The sequence below is a fragment of the Muntiacus reevesi genome, chromosome 16, assembly GCF_963930625.1.
Source record: "Muntiacus reevesi chromosome 16, mMunRee1.1, whole genome shotgun sequence".
In the NCBI taxonomy this organism is placed as follows: Eukaryota; Metazoa; Chordata; class Mammalia; order Artiodactyla; family Cervidae; genus Muntiacus; species Muntiacus reevesi.
This window is the reverse complement of record NC_089264.1, coordinates 43,249,050-43,258,862: the sequence shown is the minus strand read 5'-3', so window position 1 is coordinate 43,258,862 and position 9,813 is coordinate 43,249,050. Positions and strand designations below refer to the sequence as shown.

The following is a 9,813-nucleotide window of genomic DNA, read 5'->3' as shown; positions in this document are numbered from 1 at the left end:
GCAGCAGAGGATAACACACAGTTTTCTCTCTACCTTTTGTCCTTTTCTACCAGGTGGCTCAGATGGTAAAGAATCTGCCTGCTGTGTGGGAGACTTGGGTTCGATCCCTGGGTCTGGAAGACCCCCTGGAGGAGGGCATGCAACCCACTCCAGTATTCTTGCCTGGAGAACTCCAAGGACAGAGGCTACAATCCACGGTCTTTCAAAGAGTTGGACACAACCGAGCAACTGACTCTTTCACTTCTTTTACCAGCTTGCTATCACGCTCACCCCATTAACCACTCCTTCTGCAGGACGCTGACCTCTGCCCCTCACAGGCGCCTCAGCTGCTTCCTCACCAAAGGAAAACTTGTCCTGTACCCAGAAGTGTGGGTTCCATCAACAAAGATCCAACGACTGTCCCTGTATGGCTTCCCCTGAAGAGTTAAGCCCTGACTTCATTGCATGCAAAGTTTCCTTTTTTTTTTTTTTTTGGAAAAATATGTGGTTTTGCTTCCAAATGATGTTCCAAATGTCTCTGGCTCACCAAGAAGTAATCCCTCAGCTGGAAAACACAGCGACACTGCTATTTCAGTATGGCATCAGGCCTCTGGCTTCTTGATTCTGCCAGGGCTGCCGATGCTTCTGAGATGGAAAACTAAATCAACGGCCTAGGATACAGAGGCTTGTCCCAAAGGGATATTTCAGAAAGGAGAGGCCCTCTGCTTTCTTTCCATTTCTGCTTCTTTCTATCCAACTCCTCACTCCTTCAGCTAAAGAGGGGTCTTCTTCCTCTGGGGCAACTGAACTTCTAACCTGCTTAAGTGGAGGCCCATCTGTTGTCCCTGACCCTTTGGCTTCTCCCCACACTCGTCCTAATTGTTCTCTGATGAAGGGTGAACGTAAGCCTATGTAACACTCCAAAAATGCACGGCTGGCCGACCAAACATTAACAAGAGAGACAGCTATGAGAAAACAATATGCCTGTTTGCTCAACCTCCCTTTCTGCAGTCAGACTACTTCTGGAAACTTTCCCATCTCCAAGGGAAGAGGTACTTTGCTAATCTTGCCAAGTGTCAAATTGTATGGCGTTGGAACAGATTTCTCCGGCTCGTGCTGTTTATCAGACTGTCCCTTGGTGGAAACTCCTGTGAATCCTGTGCAGAAAGTGTCTCCCCTGGACCCAGTAAAGGCGGCAGTTTAAGGAAGGGGTCACGTCTTACGAAAATAGTTGCCTTTTCTAAAGCACTGCTCTTCCCTGAAAGAGATTAGCTGGGCAAAGATCACGGAGGAGAAGCAGCGGCTCAGAGGCCACCTCAGGTACTGAGGATGACTCACAGACCACAGAGAAAGGGACTGGGGCTTGGAGCGAAACCGACAGGATGGGGCCCAGCCTAGTGGTCTAAACGTCAGCTGTGACCACCTCTCGGGAAATGCACATGGGATCCAAGGTTCCTAGGCCTCACTAATCTGGGTCAGAGAAGGCTCACAGTGACAGTAATGGACCTGGCACTCCTTGCTTTTCTCTCTTTCCACTCAAAATTTCTAGGAGCACTCTCTTCTGTTTCGCATCCTTAGGGAAGACTTCCTCCCTCCCACCAAGATTATTCCTGGAACTTGCTTATCTATCTCTCCCTCTGTGCCCTACTTTGTCCTGGAACTTTCCCGTAGAGGACTTCTACACACTCGATTGTGTTTACTTGTTTGCAGGGTTCACTCCTTCTAATGGACTCAAGCCTCCTGCAGAAAGGGGACGTGTTGTATTTACTCCGTATCCCCGGCTGCCAACCCAATATGTGCACTGAGTCGGCACGCAGTACTGGTTGGATAAGTGATCCTTCTCATTTCCCATTGAACATGGAGAAAGCGGCATGCCCAAGGTCACCCAGCGACTGAGTGCCTGAGTCTGGATGTGGACCCTGGTTTGTCTTAATCTAAATTTGTGATATGCCAATTCTGCACCTGGCCTTCCCAGTTGGTGACCCCTGCCCACCACACCCACCCACACACACATACATACACAGACACACAGAGGCAACAGGAGAGCGTGGGCAGATTTACAGGGTGTCAGAGATGAAGCTGATTTAAGCCATCAAGGAAACCAACTCAATTATTTAACAACTGAGGAAACTGAACTAAAGAAATCAAATTATTTGTGTAAGTTGATATGCTTTGACCTACTTTAGGCCATATTAAAAATGAAATTAAAAGACACTTGCTCCTTGGAAAAAAAAGTTATGACTAATCTAGACAACATATTAAAAAGCAGAGACATTACTTTGCCAACAAAGGTCCATCTAGTCAAAGCTATGATTTTTCCAGTAGTCATGTATGGATGTGAGAGTTGGACTATAAGGAAAGTTGAGTGCCGAAGAATTGATGATTTTGACTGTGGTGTTGGAGAAGATTCTTGACAGTCCCTTGGACTGCAAGGAGATAAAACCAGTCAATCCTAAAGGAAATCAGCCCTGAATATTCACTGGAAGGACTGATGCTAAAGCTGAAACTCCAATACTTTGGCCACCTAATGCGAAGAGCTGACTCATTTGAAAAGACCCTGATGCTGGGAAAGATTGAAGGCGGGAGGAGAAGGGGACGACAGAGGAAGAGATGGTTGGATGGCATCAATGACTCAATGGACATGGGTTTGGGTGGACTCCGGGAGTTGGTGATGGACAGGGAGGCCTGGTGTGCTGCAGTCCATGGGGTCGCAAAGAGTACTGCCTTCAGAGAGATTTCAATGTAGTTGGGAGGGAAATACAAACATAGTTATGAATACGGGGCAGGACATGACAGGTTCAAAGTGATTCAGGCTCTCAAGTTGGGAGAACTCGCATTGGCTTGGTAGAGTCAGGAGAGGCTTCACACAGGAATGATACTGAGTTGGGCCCTGGAAAAGGGCTAGATGATGGACAGCTAGGGCAGGGTCCCAGCATGCTCAATGGCACAGAGTGGGAAAAGTGCATCTCGTGTACAGAGGATGAGATGTTTGGATGGCATCACGGACTTGATGGTCATGGGTTTGAGCAAGCTCCAGGAGTTGGTGATGGACAGGGAAGCCTGGTGTGCTGCAGTCCATGGGGATGCAAAGAGTTGGACACAACTGAGTGACTGAACTGAAGAGCAAAAGGAAAGCTAAGTGATTGGGACCCAATGAAAACAGAGTTCTTTAGGCTACAAGAAAGGGGAAGAGGGGTATCATTTTAAGGCACTAATATGCTTTTCTCTTCTGTTTCCCACTCTCCCAGATTCACCCTAGATATCCATCTGCCTATGGGAGAAGGGATGACTGTGTGGGGAGAGGGAGGAGCAGGAGGAGGGGCAGAGGAGGCAGGGGTGGGGAGGAAAGTCTGTGTGCAGATTCTTACTGATTACAGAAGGAATTCCAGAGAGAGACCCAGGTACTGTTCAGCTTTGGCCATTCAATATAGGATCATGCAGAAATTCCAGTCTTAGGAGCCAGACCATTATCTCAAGAAGGGATTTTCCAAATTCTTTTCCCACCTCTCTTAGGACATCAAGAGAAAGTCTACTATATATAAGATAGATAACCAGCAAGGACCTACTGTATAGCACAGGGAACTCTACCCAATATTCTGTGACAACTTACATGGGAAAATAATCTAAAAACAAATGAATATATGCATAATTGAAAAAAAAAAAAAAGAAGAGAGGAAGCCTGAAGCTTGGCGTTCTCTTATATACACAGTAAGATGCCAACGCCAGTCATTTAGGCCTCATGGGAGTCAGAAAGAAGGAAACAGAAGTATTGGAAGAGCCCACCCTTTTTCTCTACCTGAATATCTTTAAAAAAGAGGAGGAAGTAAACAGACCAAGAATAGCCGGGCCTGCCCTGCTATAACAGAACTGCCCTGCCCATCCCCACCTCTGGGTCTGCAGAAGGAGGGTGTTGGAGACGTGAGGGTCACCCTGGGGACTCTGGGAGGAAGTCACTGCCTGTGCTGCGCCTTTAGAATGCAGCGCACAGTCACAGAAAAGGAACTCTGGTCGGAAAGCCTGGGCGAGGCCTGATATTCAGCTTCCCTGGGCTACCCTCAGGCTCACAGGGGTCAGATGCTGAGTTGGAAGCCAGTGGGCCCACTGAGGGGGCCTGCGGTTTGGAGACAAAGGGACCTCCCAGCTAACAGAGTGGCAAGCCCATGGCGCTGCAGTTCAACTGAGACCAAGACACTAAATCCTCACCGGGAGCATTTCCTCAGCTGGAAGAATGGGTCACGTTTTGAGTACTGGGGACCTGGAGGTCAAATATGACCCAGGAAGGAAAAAAAGAATGTCTCCCCAAAGACCAATGGATGGCACATATCCACGGCCTTCATGAGACCCAAGAACTCCAACCGCCCCTGGTACCATGGAAAGGGGAGAAAGTCCCTCACCCTATAAGCCTGGGCCTCTAGCTGTGGGCAGACAGGAGGAACAGGGGCTCCTGGAGACACGGAGTGTTTTCCCTCAAGACCAAACATTATCCACAGGGCTTCAAGTATCAGTTCAAAGTCTAACTGGGTTGACATTTAGTTTATCCTCCCCAGCCCACTAACTAGTGGGTGTGGCTCAGAGGAAAAAGACCAGATTAGTTCTAAGCAAAGTAACGCTACTCTGTTTTCGCTTCACATTGGATATGTGGTGTGAGTTATATTTGTGCAACCGACTTCTCTCGAGTCTCAGGACATCAGGGTTAGACTGGTCTCCCAGGCCTGGGGAGCAGACAGTCAGCCTGCAAGGCTGCCCCCAGGCCGCTCTTACATGCTGGGCTCCCCTGGGGCCTTCCTAACAGGGCTGCAGGCCAACCAGGCCCCTCATACATAATAGGGGGGAGGGAGTTGCCTTCTGGAGAGGGGCCCAAGCAAGTGGTGGGGTCTCTGCTCTGTAAGGTGGGAATCAGGAGTGGGGCTGGTCTGAGGTGAGGGGAGGAGGGAGTTATGCACTAGTGGGAGCGAATAAGGAGAAGAAAACAGAAAGAAAGAAAGATGCAGAAAAGAGCCTTAGAAAGATAAGTGCGGGCTTGAAAATGGTAGTTGTTGTTCAGTTGCTCAGTTGTGTCTGACGCTTTGCGACCCCATGGACTGCAACACACCAGGCTTCCCTGTCCTTCACCATCTCCTGGAGCTTGCTCAAACTCATGTCCACTGAGTCAGTGATGCCATCCAACCATCTCATCTGACAACGGTGAGAGGACCCAAGGCTGGGCTGGGGTCTTTGCCACACGCCTCCACCGTGGGACTGCGAAGCCGGAGCGCCCGGAGAGCCCAGTGGGGATGGCGGGGAGGCTAGGAGACGGTGTGGAGGCTCTCCAGTCTGAGCTTCCCGGGCAGAGAAGGGCAGGGAGGGAGACGGAGGAGAAGGTGTACACTAGTGACCCTAATTATAGAGCAGACTCAGGAGGACAGCTTCTGGAGGTTGCCCCCAGAGGGCAGAGGCCCAGGAGGGAATGCCCGGGCCCGTGGTCGGGGTTGAGGGGCGCAGCAGTCGCAGCAGGCCAGCTAGGGGGTTAAGGGGGGCCCGGCCTGGTCCGTGGAGCCCCCACCCACCTGTGGGGAGCAGCTGCTCGCCTCCCCCGCCCGCAGGCCCGGGAGAGCGGCTTTCGCGGGGCGCTGCTGCCCCCTCCCGGCTGGCTCGCCAGCCCTGGGCGTCCTGGAGCTGCTTCCCCGCCGGGAACCTGGGGCCGGGGCACCGGGGAGGGATGGAGCGGGGACCGCGGGCTGCTTCCCTCCCGGGTGTCCGACTCCGCTGCTCGCGCTCCGCGCCTCTAATGCATCTGCCTTCAAAATCGTCCGTCCGTCCTCCGTCTCGGGCGCATCCCCGCGTCTGCTCTGGCGGATCCCCAGTGTCTTGACCCTCACGCGGTGGAGCTTGGAGATGAGCGTGCCGCCGCGGGCTCAGCGGGGCGTACCAGGCCCGGCTGCTCGTTGAGTCTGGTGCTCCCTGAAGATGCTTGTCAAAGCGCCGGCGGCTGCGGTCCTCCCACAAGAGGAGTTCGGGTCACTAGTGTCCGCCTTCTCCCCCGACCCCTCCCCGCTCTCTCTGCCCTCCTCTGACCGCTGCTCAGACTGGAGATTCTCTGCGCCATCTCCCAGCCTAGCCCTGCCGGGCACTCGGCTTCCCAGCACCACGGTGGGCCGTTTTCCACGATCGGGGGCGGGGAGTGGTGGGGGGCGTGCGGCAAAGACCCCGGCCCAGCCTTGGACCCTCCCAGTGACATCGAGCCCGCCCCTCTCATCTTCCTAAGGCTCTTTCTAGCATCTCACTTTCCTTACATCTTCTGTTTATCAGTTCCCACTACTGACCACATAACTCTCTCCTCATCTTCACACAAACGGTCTCCTGATCCTTAATTCTCAGTTTACCGCTCTACTACCCCGCTCTGCCTGCCAGCCCAATCAGAACCCTGAGTTCTGACTCCACGACGGCCCTCAGTTAACTCAGTGATCACTTTGCTGCTCAACCCCAAGCCCGCTTCTCAGACTTTGTTTGATGTTTCTGCTGCCCATCTCAGGTGGCACTAGCGGTAAAGAACCCGCCCGCCAATGCAGGAGCTGTAAGAGACGCGGGTTCGACCCCTGGGTGGGGAAGAGTCCCTGGAGAAAGAAATGGCAACCCACTCCAGTATTCTAGCCTGGAGAATGCCATGGACTGAGGAGCCTGGCAGACTATAGTCCATAGGGCTGCACGGAGCCAGATATGACTGGAGCAACTTAGCACATGCAGCTGCCTTTAAGCCTATTGACACTTCTTTCTGCAAATATTCTCTCCCCTCAATTTTCTGGGCCACTCCCTCTGCTTTTCCTATGACCTTGAACCCGGTCTGCCTCAGTTTCCTTGATGACTCCTTTGTCCACCAGCAGTAGCCACAGGGCTCCCTCTTGACCTTCTCTTTCCATTCTACCCTCTCACCTGCGGGCTGTGGTCTCATCCGTCTCTGCCCCATCTCCATCTGCACACCAGTCTGCCTCCAGCTCAGATCCTCACCTGGCTATATACCTGCCCATTCAGGGGAACACGGGTCATCTCCAGGTGGATGGCCAGAGCAACCACCAGCTCTGCAGATGTGAAACTGGAATCATTGTCTCTCTCCCCAGATTGGTTCTTCCACAGAAGTCTAGGAGACATTTTAAATTCCTTTCTCTTACTCACCTCTCCTACCATCCAACTGGTCTCAGCATTAGGTTGATTCCATCTTATTCTATGTTATTGCCTAGAATCCATCTTTCACTCCCATGGACTCAGCAACAATTTACTGGTGCCAGGTACTGCTCTAAGCACTGTGCATGCATGTCCTCATTGAATTATCTGAACAATCTCATAGAAATAGGAGAGGACTGAGGCATTGAGAAGTCATTTGTTCAGGGTCATATAGCTAATAAGTAGCAAAGCCCAGAGGGGACCCCAAGTCTTGCTGACAGGAGAGCTGTTTGTTTTTTTGAGCACTGATGTACAGCCTTATTTCAGGATGCTACCATCCCTTACAGAGATTCTCACATCGACTCTCTTACTAATTTTCCTGACTTCATCCTTTCACCTTCTTTTAAGTGTAGCTGTCTAAAACTGAATTGCTTCCCAAAAGTAAAATTCAATACTGAGACTCTCCTCAAATTTGCTCAGTTGCACCTGCCACTCTTAAACTGAAATTTATACTCTGGAGTCTCCTCCTACCCTTCTACCCAATTCTTTCTTACTTATCCTTTGTAATCTGCAAAAAATTGTCCCTGGGATTTCCAAGAGTGTATCGGGTAATTTATTAGGATTGAATTCAGCTATAAGTAACAAACAACCCAATTAATGGCTTAAATGAGATAGTTTTAATTCCTTCCTCTTAAAGAGCTTGGAGTTGACCTTCCTCTTAAAGAGCTTGGAGTTGACAGTTCAAGTTTGTTATGGTGCTCTAGTTTATCACCAACAACCCAGGATTGTTGTGTCTTTCTGTTCTACCATTCTTAACATTTGTTTCCAGCTTTAAGCAACCTCATTGCTGCAAGATGGCTGCTGCAGCTCTAGCTATCACAATGATATTACTAGCAGCAGGAAGGAAGAAGTATCAAAAATCAAAGTGTGGCCCCCCCAGGTGGCTAGACTATTTTAATAAGCTTTCCCAGAAGTTCTAACCAATGACTTCTGCTTATCCATCTTCAATGTCTCAAAAGAGAAATTGGAGAATCTAGTTTTTGAGTTGGGTACATTGGAAACCCTAAGGCCCAGTTAGTGAGAAAGAAGAGGAAAATGGGATAGATGGGATAGACAGCTAGATGGCTCTCCCAGATTTTCTTCTTCCACATTCCCCTGGCATTCCTGCTTGCATCTGCTATCACTCTTTCCACATTTCAATGTAGATATCTGCCTATTGATTTGCTTCTCATAACAGTCTGAAACTCAATTCAGAGAATGGCATCTTACATACAGCAGATGCTCAGTATAGATTTGATGTTGATGACCCTTGATATTTAAAGAGATCATAGAACCCTAGAATACAGACCCAGTTGTGAAGTTCATCATTGTACCATAGTCATATAAGAGAATACCCTCATTCTTAGGAAATGCATGTTGGAGTATTTAAGGATGATGATTGTGCTGTCTATAATATACTCTTAAATGACTCAACAATAATAATATGTACTATATTTAGATATAGTATCATGTGTGTATATGCAATGTATTGACTAATAGGTAGATGGTAGAGAAAACAAATTGGCAAAAGTTCAACAAATGGCAAATCCTACTAGAGACTTATGAGAGTTCTTTATTCTATTCTTGTAAATTTTCTATAGAATTCTTTTTATAAAAATGAGAAGTTGGAAGGGTCACAAAGACTATATTTTCAGGGATCATTTCTACAATTTATTACTAGAGAAGTTTCTCTTAACATGTGAAGCACCACCCAGTATCATCTTGCAAATTAAAAAAAAAAGGAAAAAAAGAGGAAAACAGAACTCCGAAATTTGAGACCATATGAAAACAGGACCTTGTAAATTGTTTAGTCTGTTCTCCCAGAAAAGTGACAGTCCTTTCCTGAGTCACAGGCTCCCCGGGTCTTCCTCAGCCGTAATAAGAGTTAATTGACTTCTTACAGCCCCTTCCTGAAATCCCTTCTCCATGAGCTTTGCACCTGCTATTCCCTCAGCCTGGAATGTTCCTTCTTCCCCTTGCTGCCTAATACCTTCTATTCATCCTTCAGGCCTCTGGTCAAGTACCACTTCCTCAGAGAAGCCTTCCCTGACTCTCCTGATTGTGTCAGATTCCCTTGTTACAGGCTTCCTGACAACATGCATTTCTCTGCATCTGCTCAGCAGAGGTACTGGTTTCATCAATGCCTGTCTCCTCTGCCCAGGGACCATTTGTGACAGGTCACTATCACAGGTGCGTGCTCACTGTGCACCAGGCTACCTTCTAAACACTTATATAGAGTCAGTGTCCACTGCAAGTCCCAAATCCACACGGCCAGGTCGATCAGATCCCTCTCCGATGCTTGTGACTTATATTTCATGCTGCAAATTTGTGATGTTTGCTCAGATGATACACAGGCATCTAAAACTTTGCACATTCAATGTTGAACTCGTGTCTTCCTCACAGGGCCTCTCCTTCCCCTCCTCTTCTGTTTCTATTTCAAGAAACAGCAAAGAAAAGAAAAACAAAAAAAGAAAGAGCAGTACTATCCACCCAACTGCTCCCAGTCCCTCCCAAAACACACACACACACACACACACACACACACACACACACACACACACACACCCCTACTGGGCACATCTTAGATTCCCTTTCTCCTGCTCTCAAAGCTGTTCTATCACCAAGTTCTGTTCCTTCACCTCTAAAGCATCTTCTCTC

At 49.0% G+C, this 9,813-nt stretch overlaps 1 pseudogene; it reads left to right on the top strand.

Moving 5' to 3' along the window:
• Positions 1-8,794: 8,794 nt before the first annotated feature.
• On the top strand, positions 8,795-8,871 carry LOC136148169 (small nucleolar RNA U3; annotated as a pseudogene).
• The last annotated feature ends 942 nt before the right edge of the window (positions 8,872-9,813 follow it).